Consider the following 13512-nt stretch of genomic DNA (forward strand, 5'->3'; position numbering starts at 1 on the left):
TTCTCTACAATGGACACACATCGAGGAGGGACAAAGGGTATTGTAAACAATACTATTGGCCCAGGGGAACCCAAGAAGAGCTGCCATTGGCTGACAGAGCCTTTTGAGGGCTTCTCTTTGGTCAGGGGCACATCATAAGAGCTGAGAATATGCCTGAGGAATGGCTCCATTGGCCAGGGGATGTTTCATCATAGCCTTTGACTGTGGGGTGAAAGGGAAAGATCTGGGAATGAAGTCCAGTGGCTGGGAAGATAAAGGACAGGGCAGCAGCTTCTGGGCCTACAGGCCCTCTTCAGACCACAGAAGGGTAGGTAAAACGGGTGTCAGACCCCAGCCAGGAAAAGGGAGTTCAAACCAGCAAGTATGCTGTAAAGGACATTTCCTGTCTCCTTCACCTGGGGCTACCTTGCCCAGTGTCCTGGATAGCCGAGTTGGGCTGAGAGCCACTCACTGCGCCTCTATCCAGGAAGCCTTCTTGGCTCCTGGAGGCTGAATGTTGAACTGCTGCAGGATCTGCTTCCATTGTTTCTGGTTCGCAGCAAAGTAGGCAGACACTGCACTGTTGAAGAGCAGTTGCTATAGATCAACTTGATCTTGTTTTCTCTCAGGAAGTTGGGCTGTTTGATGGCCATAACTCCCTTCAGCTTCTCATGTTTGTCTGAATGGGTCTGGAAAGTGGCCTGGGCACTCCCCAGTCAACACTGCATTCCTGCATTCCAGGGGCATAGGCTCAGCTCCTTTAAGTCTGTCCAGTAGGCATCATATTCTAGCCTTGCAGCCTCGTACTGTTTGACAGTCATGAGTGTGGCTTCCATGGTCTTGTTGACCAGTGTGCTCATGCAAGAGACAAAGAAGTTCCCAGCCCCTCATAGTGTCTCCCCATTCTTGTACCACAGCTTCACCATCTCTGCATTATAGCCAAATTCCTCCTGACGTTCCAGGGACTTCTGACTGAGGTCAGCAAAGAAGTCACCTAGTGCATGCTGGGCCTGCAGCAGGCTGTAGAGGTGGGCTATAGGTGGCCAACTCAGATGCAGGACACTTTCATTTTTGGGCTTCGTCTCACACAACAACTCAATCTGCAACTCTAGGTCCAGATCCACAGTTGGGGAGCCTCGGCCACATCTCTCTGATAACAGCTGCTTTGTGCACTTATGTGTTGATGCTCCATTTTTTGATGATTTTAAACATTTCTCCAGTGATACCCCTGGGCCACCTTATCACTAGGGCCAGAAGATAAGGTGCTGTGAGATGGTTGGTGGCCAGACCCTGTGGGTCCATCACCAGAGCCCCCATAACCACTAGACACGATGCTAGTTTCAAGGTTGGGTCCTGACATCATCACCTGCTGGAGGTCCTGCTCTAGTCTATCATCATCAGGAAGCAGCCCAGCTTCGACATTGCTATGGATGGGAATCTCCATTGTGACTGTCTTCTCTAGAATCCTGGCTGCCATGGCTAGAGAAGGGACCAAAGTTGAAGTCTCCACCCCAGCATGTAGCCACTCAAGCATGCCCTGCAATCCTGGTCTTTCATATCCTTTGGTATTCCTTCCCCTCTTCCTTCAAACAGTCTCTTCTTTTCTCCATCTCATCTACCCAACTTCCCCAGGCCCTCGTCTTAACTGCTAAGCCATCTCTCCAGTGCTTAAACTATTATGATTTCTATCTTTTTTACTTATATCATGCATGAAATTTAAGAGAAGAGCAGTACTCGAGCCAAATAATGTTCAATGTAATAGTTTTAAATTTTAAAATGGAAAAAGAAGATTCATGGCTAGTATGTCAAGATTTTAAATAAGGAAAGATCAGAAACTTGAAGCAAATGAAAATATCAGTAATAGTTTGTTCGTTGGGGACACAAGATATCTTTTCACACAATATGAAGTGGTAAAGAAATTGTCAGAACCAGCGTCAAACATGATTCAGATATTGGAACAATCTGACAGAGTTCCAGATTCCTGTGATAAAATCTGTCAAATGCTTATGGAAAAGGTAGACAACGTTCAAGATCAGATTGGTAATCTCAGAAGGGAACAGAACATATAATAAAGAATAAACGGTGATGTATGAAAATTTTCAAAACCAGTTATAGACTGGTTTTTTATTGCCTTCCAAAGACTCAAGAATATATTCACACAGCTCACACAGCTCAGAAGAAAGTACCAGGCACTTGAACAGAGGTCCCTAGAACCTACTGAAGATGAACTGCACAGTGAAAATGCATGTTAGAACGCACACCAGAGAGCTGTGGGGCAACATTAAATCAGAGTCCACTGAGAGGAAAGTGGGTCAAAACTAATATCTGAATAAGCAATGACTGAGAATTTTCAAAAATTTTTGTTAGACACCAAACAAAGTAACCAATAAACTTGGCGATTAAAAAACAAAAACAAAAATGTCAAACTACTGAAAACCAAAGACAAAGAGAAAATCTTACAAGCACCCAGAAGGAGACACATTAAAAATAAGAAGCAGAATAAAATCAGAGCCAAATGTCTTATTACAAACCAGGTAAGCAAGAAGACAACAGAATATCTTAAAGGTGGAGAACAAAAACACAAACCAAACAAAAGAACCCTGTCCAACCTGATGCTAAGTGAACACTTCTAAACAAAAGAGGATGACCCTAGCAGTTCACCACCAACGTATCTAATGTTTTTTTTTTTTAGAGAGAATTATTTCAGCTAAAGGGACATAAGTAAAATTTGTGTCTACACAAAGACAAGACTAGAAATTTAAAAAATGACAAAAATTTATTAATCTTATTTAAATTTTGCTGAAAGAGAAGTATTTAGGACAAAATAGTAACATAAATAGTACAGCACATGAAGACGTAAGATAGACCAAAGCACAAATGAGGAGCGGGAAGAGTTGGAACTGCACTCAGAATGGCGATGTGCTTTCTGAAGGTAGATTCAGATGGCACAGAAACCCACCAAAGTGTTAAAGCACGAACTGTAAGCTAATAGAGGAGATGAAACAATGAAGAATCTTCAATCTGATGGGGGGTGGGGAGGAAGAAACAAAGACCAAGTGGCTTTGAATCCAATTCTATCTGTGAGCAGAATGACTCAAAGAGGTCAACCTGGATGGAAGGGAGACTCCCAGATGCAGCATGGGCATTTTAGCTTGACTGTTCTACACACACTCACGTGTTAGAGATGTCATCTCTCAGTGTGTCACTATTAAGTGGTAGGACATTGTGGATGATATTTGGGTCATGCACACCATGCCCCTACAAACTCATAAATGCTTGTCATCAGAGAGTGTATTGATGACCGTGGAGGACCCAGCTTGCCCTTCTGCTTTCTGCCTCAGAGAGAATGGTACAATGCTGTGTCCTGAGGTTTCTCAACCTTGGAACTATCAACCCAAAGAAACCTCTGTTTGTTATAAGTGAACATGCCTCAGGTATTCCCCTATGGCAAAACAGAATTACCAAGACAGACAACTATACTGTGAGGAACACTGTTGTTCTAAAGATACCTGAATATTGAGAAGTAACTTTGGGAATGGATAATGGGTGAAACTTAGAAAAATTTGGCTCCAGTGCCATTCTACCTGCCTGCTGTCAATGTTCCCTGAAATGATGGTTATAGACTCACTCTATTAAACCTTATGGAACTGTAAGAAGTTCTGTAAGTTACCTTGGTTATGCTGTTTTGTCATGGAAATAGAAAAGACGCTCAGACACCTGCTAACCTGTAGACACATTATCAGGGATCCCATGGCTACCACATAAGACTATATTCCAGAATGGGCAACAGCAACCAAAGAACAGAATATCCAAAACAGAGATAAGACCAGATATCTACACTGAGAAACACTTCAAACATCATAACTCTAGATGCCTAGAGCCCAGCATAAGAACACAAACATGACCAACCATGAGTGTGCCTCTCCTAAATACCAGAAATCCTACTGTAACAGGCCCTGAAAAAAGCAATTCAGCTGAAGTGCAAGACAAGGACTTCAAGATAGCAATTATCAATATGTTTAAGGTCCATGAGAAAGATGTGGATAAATGGCTTAATGAAGACCATGAAAGCACAGTTGAATGGAATAATAAAAAATATGTCAAGAAAGCATAATTTAACAAAGAAATAGAATCACAAAAACGAAGCATATAAAACTGGAAATGAAAAAGTTAGGGTATTAAACAAGAACCTCAGAGATCAGCCTCACCAACAAAAGAAAGAATTTCAGGTCTTAAAACAAATCAGAAGAAACGGTTAGCTCAGTCAAAGAAAATGTGGAATCTAAAAAATTTCAAGCATAAAACATCCAGGAAATCTGGGACACTGTGAAAAGACCAAAACCTAAGAATAATAGGGATAGAGGAAAGAAAAGAAACCCAGGTCAAAGGCACAGAAAATACTTTAAACAAAATCAGAGGGAAAAAAAATTCCTACTCTAAAGATAAAGATGTCTCTCAAGGTTCAAGAAGAATATAGAACACCAAAGAGACTGGAGCAGAGAACAAACAAACCTTCCCATGACCATAATAATCAGAAAGAAAGGATATGAAAAGCTGGAAGAGAAAAAGATCAAGTCATTTAAATGTGTGCCCTTTAGAATAATGCCTGACTTTTCAATGGAGACTCTGAAGGCCAGAAAGACCTGGATAGCTGTTTTACAAACTCTGACAGACTACAGATGTCAGGCCAAACTACAATACCCAGCAAAACTATCAATCACAGCTGTCAGAGAAAAAAAAAATTCCATGATAAAACCAAATTTAAGCAATTTCAATTTACTTGTTCAGCTCTTACTGAAGGTATGAGAAGAAAAACATCAGTTTGAAAAGTTTAACTGAACCAAAGAGAACCCAAGGAATAAATACAAGAGGAACAGTAAATCAAAAGGAGGAGAGACCCAGACCACAAAAACAAAATAACAGAAAATAATAAACACTGTTTATTAATAACTCTCAATGCTAATGGTTTCAATTTCCTAATGCTAAGACATAGAGTAACAGGCTGAATTAGAAAACAGGATCCAGGACTGGAGAGATGGCTCAGCAGCTAAGGGCACTGACTTTTCTTCCAGAGGTCCTGAGTTCAATTCCCAGCAACCACATGGTGGCTCACAACCATCTGTAATGGGGATCCGATGCCCTCTTCTGGTGTATCAGAAGACAGCAAAAGTATACTCACATGCATTAGATAAATAAATCTTAATTTAAAAAAAAGAAAACAAAACAGAATCCATTTTTCTGTTGCAGTCAATAAACACACCTTACTAGTAAGGATAGATATCGGGATAAAAGGGTAGAAGAAGATATTCCAAGCAAATGTACCCAAAAGCAAGCAGGTATCAACATTGTAATAACCTAACAAAATAGACTTAAAAATAAAACTAATCAGAAGAGATAGGGTAAATCTCTTGAAAACTTGGTGTTTTCAAAGGAAAAATTCTCCAAGAGGATATTATAATTCTAAATATTCATGTCCTGAACACAAGAGCGCCCAAGTTTATAAATGAAGCACCACTACTACAGCTAAAATTGCATATTGACTCCCACAGAATAGTAGTGGATGATTTTAATACCCCACTTTTGCCAGTAGATAGGTCATCCAGGCAGAAAAACTAAACAGAAAAGTGCTGGAGTGAATAAACATCATAAATCAAACAGACCCAACAGAGCAGTCCACCTAAACACTAGAGGACGTATTTCCTTCTCAGCAGCTGAGGGAGCTCGCTCCAAAATTAATCACATTGTCCCCCCTTGCTAACAAAGAAGCTATTTTCAACTGATACCTGCTGACAAGGGGAAAATCAGTTTTCTCCAGTGGAATGTCACTGGGAATATCAACCACACTCCAGGGTGGGTCCCATGCCCAGGAGTAATTGGCTGACACAAAACAAATTCCATGTTTTGTTTGTTTTTTGGTTTTTGTAGACTTTTTGTTTTATTTCAGCTTTTTTATTTACTTACTGCATTTTTTGCTTATTTGTTCATATTTTCATTGTTGTGGGTTTCATGGTTTTTTTTTTTAAGAGAGAGAGAGAACTTAAGTTGGGTGGGTAGAGAGGTTGGGGGCTTCTGGGAGAAGTGGGGAGGGGAAAACATGATCAAAATATACATTGCATGAAAATTTTTAAATAAAACTTACTCAAGTATTTAAAAAAAAAAAAAAAAAAAGAAAGACGAGGGGTGGCAAAAACGGTTCAGTAGATAAAGTGCTTAGCGAGAAAGGCCCATGACATGAGTTCAGCCCCTCTATCCCAGTGTGGAACAGAGAGCAACTTCCCAGAGTTGTTCTCTGACCTCCTCATCCACACCATGCACGTGTGTGCCTGCACAATTTGCCCTAAACACATAACAATTTTAAAAGGAAAAGAAAACAAGATGACTGTAGAAAACCTAGCACTTATTAGAGATTACTTAAGTGAGCGACCAGAATGCTGATAGCAACATCTAACGGAGACCCGGAGTCGAGGCCTTCTGTGCTGTGTGGTTGCAAAGAGCCTGAAGCTTTGTGTCCATGGCCTAGGGCTTCCTGACAGGTGCACTTCATAAGCGATGGTGTAGATTTCTGCAGAGAATAGCAGAGATCTGTTTCTGCATGGTTACTTCTACCTCTGCTGATGTGAGGAAGAAAAACCATGACTTCCAGGCAGGTTTTATAATTAAAAAGGAAGCAGAGTGTAAAGATTTGGGAAATTTGCAGACTGGACAGAAAGGTGTAAAAACACGTTTTTGGATGGAGAATGCTCAGAGATATTTAAAGAAATCAGCATGAACAGAAGCATCTGAGCTCTCTCCCATCATAGTCCTAGAGCTGAAGGAGGAAAGGCTAGAGGTACTTTCATGGAGAGTACTCTTATGCCCAAGGCCACACTGGGATTCTGCTGTCTGCATCCCAGGGCAGCATCACTGGCCACAGCAGCCAAAGCTCCAGCGTCCCTAGATATGGTTCATAGGATGAGCCCCAGCAGCGTCTGTATGGTGCTCACCCTGCAGGCAGGCAGAATGACTGGAGAGTTGGGTGTGACTCTTCCACCTGACTGCAGAGGCTGCTACAGAAACCCAGAGTGACCATGTAAGATGATCTGTCACCAGCAAGAGCCTCAGCAGGCAGTGCTTACCAGGCCAAAGCCCCCTGGAGCCACGGGAGTAGAATTACATCCATGGGACCTCAGAAAGGTAGAGCTCCTGGCAGCAGAGAGAATTCAACTGGGAAAACCACAGGTACCAGTGGGAAATTCCATTTCAGGAGAACTGACATAGGAACTGATCTAGTACTGCAGGAGGGGTGGGGCTGCCCAGTGCTTTGGGAACACCAGTCTCCTGAGTATGTCTATGAAGAAGCACATGGAAGGGAAGATTATACCAGTTTTACGACTGAGTGTCTGTGCTCTTGGTTCTCTATCGTCTTTAAGGCTCCCTTTGGAATATGTCCCTCACTGAATAGTAAAGCAAATTCTCTTTCCCTCCCTACCTTCTTTCCTATCCTCCCTGCAGATTCCACTACCTCCCTTTTCTCTCTCTCCCTCTCTTTCCTTTCCTTACTCCTTCTCCCCCATCTCTGTATTGTATATATGACATGTGGTGTAGTACATGTGTGTGGTGCATACATTGAGTATACAGATGTACATATCTGTGTACAGTCAAGTGGAAGCCAAAAAGACCATTGGATAGCCTCCTTTGTTGCATTCTATGGTCTTGTCTTGAGACAAACAAAACAGGATGATGAGCTGTTTTGAGTTGTAACTAAAAGGAGTTTGCCTTGGGTCCCAGGTGAGACTTGGTTTTGATTTAGAACTTTTGAGTTGATACCACAATAATAAAATATTTTTGAAACAACTGGAATGGAATGATTTATTTTGCATGGTGAGAAGGTCATGGGTTTGGAAAGCCAGAACAAAGCTATGTTCCTCAAAAGCACATGTATTGCAAACTAAATTCCTCAGTGTGGCTTTACTAAGATATAAGGTCACTAAGAGGTGTTTGGATCACAGGGGCAGTCTTCATAGATGCGTCAATGGCTGCATCTTGGAAATGGGTTTGCTATTATGTCGTGGGTGTTTCCTATCTTTTTAGCTAATTCACTCACATTGTTTTACATATGCTACCACTCTGCTTTTGAATTTTCCAACCTTGAGGCATATAAGAAAAAACAGTACATTATTTTTATTACTAAACTACACAGTGTTAAGTATTCTATTCTAGAAAAATAGGTGTGAGGAATGGCCCAACTGCATTCTTTCAGCAAGAAGCCTATTTTAAAAACACGTAGGTTAAACACCAATTACTGAAAGAAGTATTATACAAATACTAAGCAAACAAAATATTTTAGTTTTAAACAAAAGACTTCATAAGAAGGAGTATTATCAAGAATAATGAGGAACATTATATGATGATAAATGGATCAAATTTCTAAGAAGATATAACAGAACTAAATATATAAGCATTTAACCCCAGGGTTTCAAAATGAATAACACAAAGCTACCATACTAATATAGAATCAGTTTATTTCAAACACAAGCAAAATGGAACCAGGAGGCTATGAAGGAGGTGTCTCCATGTGTCAAAGCATAGACCATGATTGGAGTTATGTGAGGAAAATTCTGAGTGGTTGTGAGAAAACTCCAAGAAAACAAGAGACAAGCCTCATAAGCTCAGTTCCTTAAAAATTGCTTTGTTCTTGGAATGTGCTCCCTGGTGTAGCAAACAGGAATAAGGTTTGCTTCCAGTTACCCATTGTTACTTATTATTGTTATTCAGAAAATATTCCAAGGAAGGCTTGGTCTTATCATTGCATGTACCTTGAACTCATGTGAACTTTGCTCACATGACCTTGCTTAACTATCAGAATACGAATTGTCTGATGCTCTAAATAAAGTTGGCTATGGCATGAGACCCAAGTCTGTCTCATTTTTAAGCTTCATTCGCCCAGGTCCCAGTGCCCCTAGAGGAATAGCACTCATGTACTTATGTTTGTGACAGGACCGTTACAAGGATTCTCAAAGTGCCAACAATTCATTCAAGCCGGTTCTCTGAAGGACATCTCCCTAGCAACAGCCAGTGTTACCAGTGAAGAACCTACTCCTACAATCAGCTCTTCTAGTCAGAGATGTTTACTTCACAACAGTTTATGCGAGGAGCAGGAAAGATGGCGCAGTCTTTAAGAGCACTGCCTGCTCTTCAGAAAACCCCAGTTTTGTTCTTAGAACCCATGTTAGGGAGCTCACAACTACAAGTAACTCCAGCTTGAGGGAATATGTGTAAGAGCTAAAGTTACATTTTAAGTTTAAACTGCTGTGCTTAAGAGAGCTACAACAAAAAATGCCTCTAACCTGTAAGCTCCACTTGTCCAAAGACAGGTAACTTTCTAGAACGCTGGGAGCTGTTATTCATGTACGATAACAAGCCACATTTTCACTTTAGTAAACAAGCTTGGTTGCCCCAACAGCACAGGATGTGCTTGGTCATATCTAGGTGGGAGGTGCTTAGGCAGGAAGTACATCATGATGTATGCTTGCTCCTGATTGGACAAAGTCAGGAAGTACCTAGCCTTGTGGCTTTTGCCTTTACAAGCTGCAGACTGATTTCATTGCCATTCTCTGGGAATTCCGGATATGGAACTGGTCAGTGTCCATCATCCTAGCCAATATTTAATAAAGCTTACTTCAAATTTAATTTTTAAAAATGTGGTAGTGGTTTTATTCTCGTCCAGTGGGATTAACACATGATACCCTCACTGGCCTCTTCAGTCACAAACACACACGTGGCATATATTCCCACAGTCTCAGGTACACAACACGCACATGCACACGATCACTCACTCACTCAAATTTGGAAGAAATTTTAAAAAGATTCTGGGTCTGGACACATGGTTCAGCAGTTAAGTGTATTAGCTGCTTTTTCAGACCCAATTTCGATTTCCAGCACCCACATGGCAGCTCACAACTGTCCATAAATCCAGTTTCAAGGGATGTAATCCTGTCTTCTGACCTCCTCAGCTCCAGCACCAGCTCCAGCCCCAGCTCCAGCACCAGGCACATATGTAGCGCGCGCACGCGCACGCGCGCGCACACACACACACACACACACACACACACACACACACACAGGCAAATACCCAAACACATAAAAATAAAGATTATTTTGAAAAAGGGGTTTCCTAGAAAAATCAAACCATGTTGTTTAACCAGAGTTTCTGTATGGGATTCCAGGAAACGGAGGGTTAGGTAGGAAGAGTAAGTAGAAGAGAAAAAGGACAGCTTATCTAGATGCTCCCTCTATGCAGATAAAGACGTCACCTTGGCTCAATCCCCTGGGTTATCTGTGGTCCACAGTGGCAAGCAAATTCCAGATTGCAATCACTTGTTCTTCCTGAACAAAGTAGGTTCTTGAGAATCAGCCTCTGTTGGCCAAAGAAGTCTCTGCAAGGAGGAACATACACAATTAAAGCCTGAGAGTCAGCAGTCCTCTGTGAGTAACTGACAGAGAAGAAAGAAGTCAGTAAGGAAAGAGGCGAAATCAACCAATTTGGCAGGTCACAGCAATGGCAAGGCTCTTGTTAGTCTCAAATACAATGGGACAGTTCCAAAGCAGACAACTTTGTGTTCTACAAACTTTAGTATTCATAAAACCAGTGGCTGGAGGGATGGCTCAGTGGGTAGGAGCAATGGCTGCCCTTACAGAGAAGCTGGGTTCAGTTCCTAGCAACCATCTGTAACTCTAATTCCAGAGGACTTGTCTGCAGGCACTAGGAATCCACATGGTGCAAATACATACATTCAGGCAAAACACTTATAAAATAAAATAAAACCTTTAAAAAGTAATTATGAGAAGAGGGAAATTACCCACAATATATTCTGAATCCTTGAGAGGTTTTTAGAATATTTGGGATGTTAAAAAATCCTCAAGTTTTTGAAAATTTAACAGTAATATATATATATTATGTATATGTATATATGTGTGTGTGTGTGTGTGTGTGTGTGTGTGTGTGTGTGTGTGAAATGAAAGAAATCAGAAGCTGTACCCTAAGAAGCAGGGAGAAATGCTTGGTTTGCGGTGCTTTTGTTGTTATGTGACATAAGGAACCAACCCCAGGGCCACATCCAGCTAGCCAAGCATTCTGCCTTGGAACCATGCCCCGAGGCTAAGAAAAATAAATTCACTCCAAACAAGATAAAGGAAAGAAAACTGAGAGCAACATTTAGTAAAGAATCCGTAACACTGGAAGAACGAAAGTGGAAGAATCCGCCAATCTGAAAAGACCAGTAAAACTGACACATGCCTATTTTACATGACTCAGCAGGAAGTCACAGATCACCAATAGTGGAAGCAAAGCAAGGACATCTTACAAAAAATGACAGCCAATGGCTGAGTGTGAACACTGTGAAGGAGACAAACCCACAGCCCAGATAAAATATTCATGTCTTTCAAGATGATGGAAACCAGTCCAAGCGGTATAAAAAGTTTATTTATAACACACAATAAATACAGAAACTAAATGGCTTTCTACAAATAAAGCTACCAAACAGCTTTATAGTGAACCCCTTTAATTAAAAAATAAACGAAATATTTTGCTCCCCATAATGCATCTTGACAATGTTGTGTTTATACCAGGAATGCAAGTTTGGTTAAACACTGAAAACTAGTTTAATGTTATCCATCACATTGACAAAATAAGGAAAGTATTTTCCACTTAAATACAAAAAAAGCACTTGCCAAAATTAGACTCCCATTCATGATAAAACATTTTTTAGCAGCCAAAGAGTTTTTCAATTTCAATGTGTGCAAGAAATAGCTTAGAAAGAATCATGGGTAATGATGAGAGTCTCTCTTTCAGAGATGAACAAAAGAAGGTTACTCTTCATTTCTGCTTAATGTTGTCCTGGAGGCTACAGCAAGTACAATGAGGTAGTGGGAAATGCATGGAGATCATAAAAGAATAAGTAAGTAGCTTTTATTGTACATGTGCATGGGTATGTGTGTGCATGTATGTATGTGTGTATATAAATGTTTGTGTACATGTGTATATATGTGTGTACGTGTAAATGTGTGTGTGTGACACATGCATGATCGTGCAAGTTTGCTCATCAGCATGTGGAGGCCAGAGCAGGATGTCAAGAATCCGCCTTATTTCTTTATTATAAGGTTTCTCATTGAACCGGAAGTTTGACGTTTTGTTTGGGTTGACTGGCTTACCAGGAAGTTCTGAGGAACTTCTGCTTTGTTAATCTCAAGGCTAATGTTACAGGCCTATGCTGCTATACCCAGTTTTTTTGTGTGAGTATCAGGGATTTGAATTCAGGCTTTCAATCAGACCAAGTTTTCTTACACACTGGGCCATCTCCATCCCAAAACATTTTGTTCATAGTATATGAATTTATATATAGAAGATCTAAAGGAATTCTCAAAAGATACCACTAGAACTAAGAAGTGGACACTGCAAGGTGACATGACTGAGATTAAAACACCAATGCTAGGTGTCCTCTGTGCTGGTTTGAATAGGTTTGGCCCCAAGGATTCATGTTTGAATGCTTGGCCCATAGGGAGTGGCACTATTAGGAAGTGTGGCCTTGTTGGAAAAGGTGTGACCTCATTGGAGGAAGTGTGCATTGTCGGAGTGGGCTTTGAGATCTCTTATGCTCAAGGTACACCTAGTGTGACACCCAGTCTCCCCCCTTGCTGCCTATGGATCAAGATGTAGAACCCTCAGCTCCTTCTCCAGCACCGTGTCTGCCTGCACACTGCCATGCTTCCCGCCATGATGATAAGGACTAAACCTCTGGAACTGCAAGCCAAATATTTCCTTTATAAGAGTTGCCTTCATCATGGTGTCTCTTCACAGCAATAAAATCCTAACTAAGATATCCCAGAATTTTTTATAGCCATAGATAAGCTCATTCCAATTATCACAGGAAAATCCAAATTATATAGACTGTGCTAAGCACTTGTGACTAATTATACTATTTTTTGCTATTTCTCTATGGTTACCTAGTAGTACGGTTTTGGTCAACACATATATGACACCAAATACACTCTGGAAAAAGACCTACCAACTCAGTAGTCAAAAGTGACAAGAAGTGGCTGGGGAAAGAACTCAGAGGAAAGGTGCCCACCTGGCATGCACCCAGCCCCCCACTCCCACCCACATTTAATTAAATAATAAGAATAAAAAGGGCACCAACATAATTCAATTGGAAAACAATATTTATTCTGACAAACAGCAAGGTGAGAATAGGATATCATCTACAAGGAAATGTTCTGGGCTCTCTGTCATACCATTTGTAAAAATCATCTTAAAATGAATTGTGCATCTGAACATAAAAATTAAGACTATATAATTCAAACAATTTGTAGTTCTGGAGGACGAAGAATGCATATGCCATAAAAGAAAAAATGTACTGTGCTTTAAGACAGGAAGCTGACAGGGTATGTGAGCTGACCACAGTGTTTCCAGAAAAAATATAAAGAACTCTTCATATCAACAGGAAGATAACCCAATTTTATCTTTTAATTTTTCAGTATTTTAGGGTTTTTTCTCAC

The 13512-nt window shown here is 40.7% G+C and overlaps 1 pseudogene; it reads right to left on the reverse strand.

Annotated features, from left to right (window-relative positions):
* Positions 1–447: 447 nt before the first annotated feature.
* LOC116884843 lies at positions 448–1420 on the reverse strand (annotated as a pseudogene).
* Positions 1421–13512: the final 12092 nt, after the last annotated feature.

Source organism: Rattus rattus, chromosome 15, assembly GCF_011064425.1.
Source record: "Rattus rattus isolate New Zealand chromosome 15, Rrattus_CSIRO_v1, whole genome shotgun sequence".
NCBI lineage: Eukaryota > Metazoa > Chordata > Mammalia > Rodentia > Muridae > Rattus > Rattus rattus.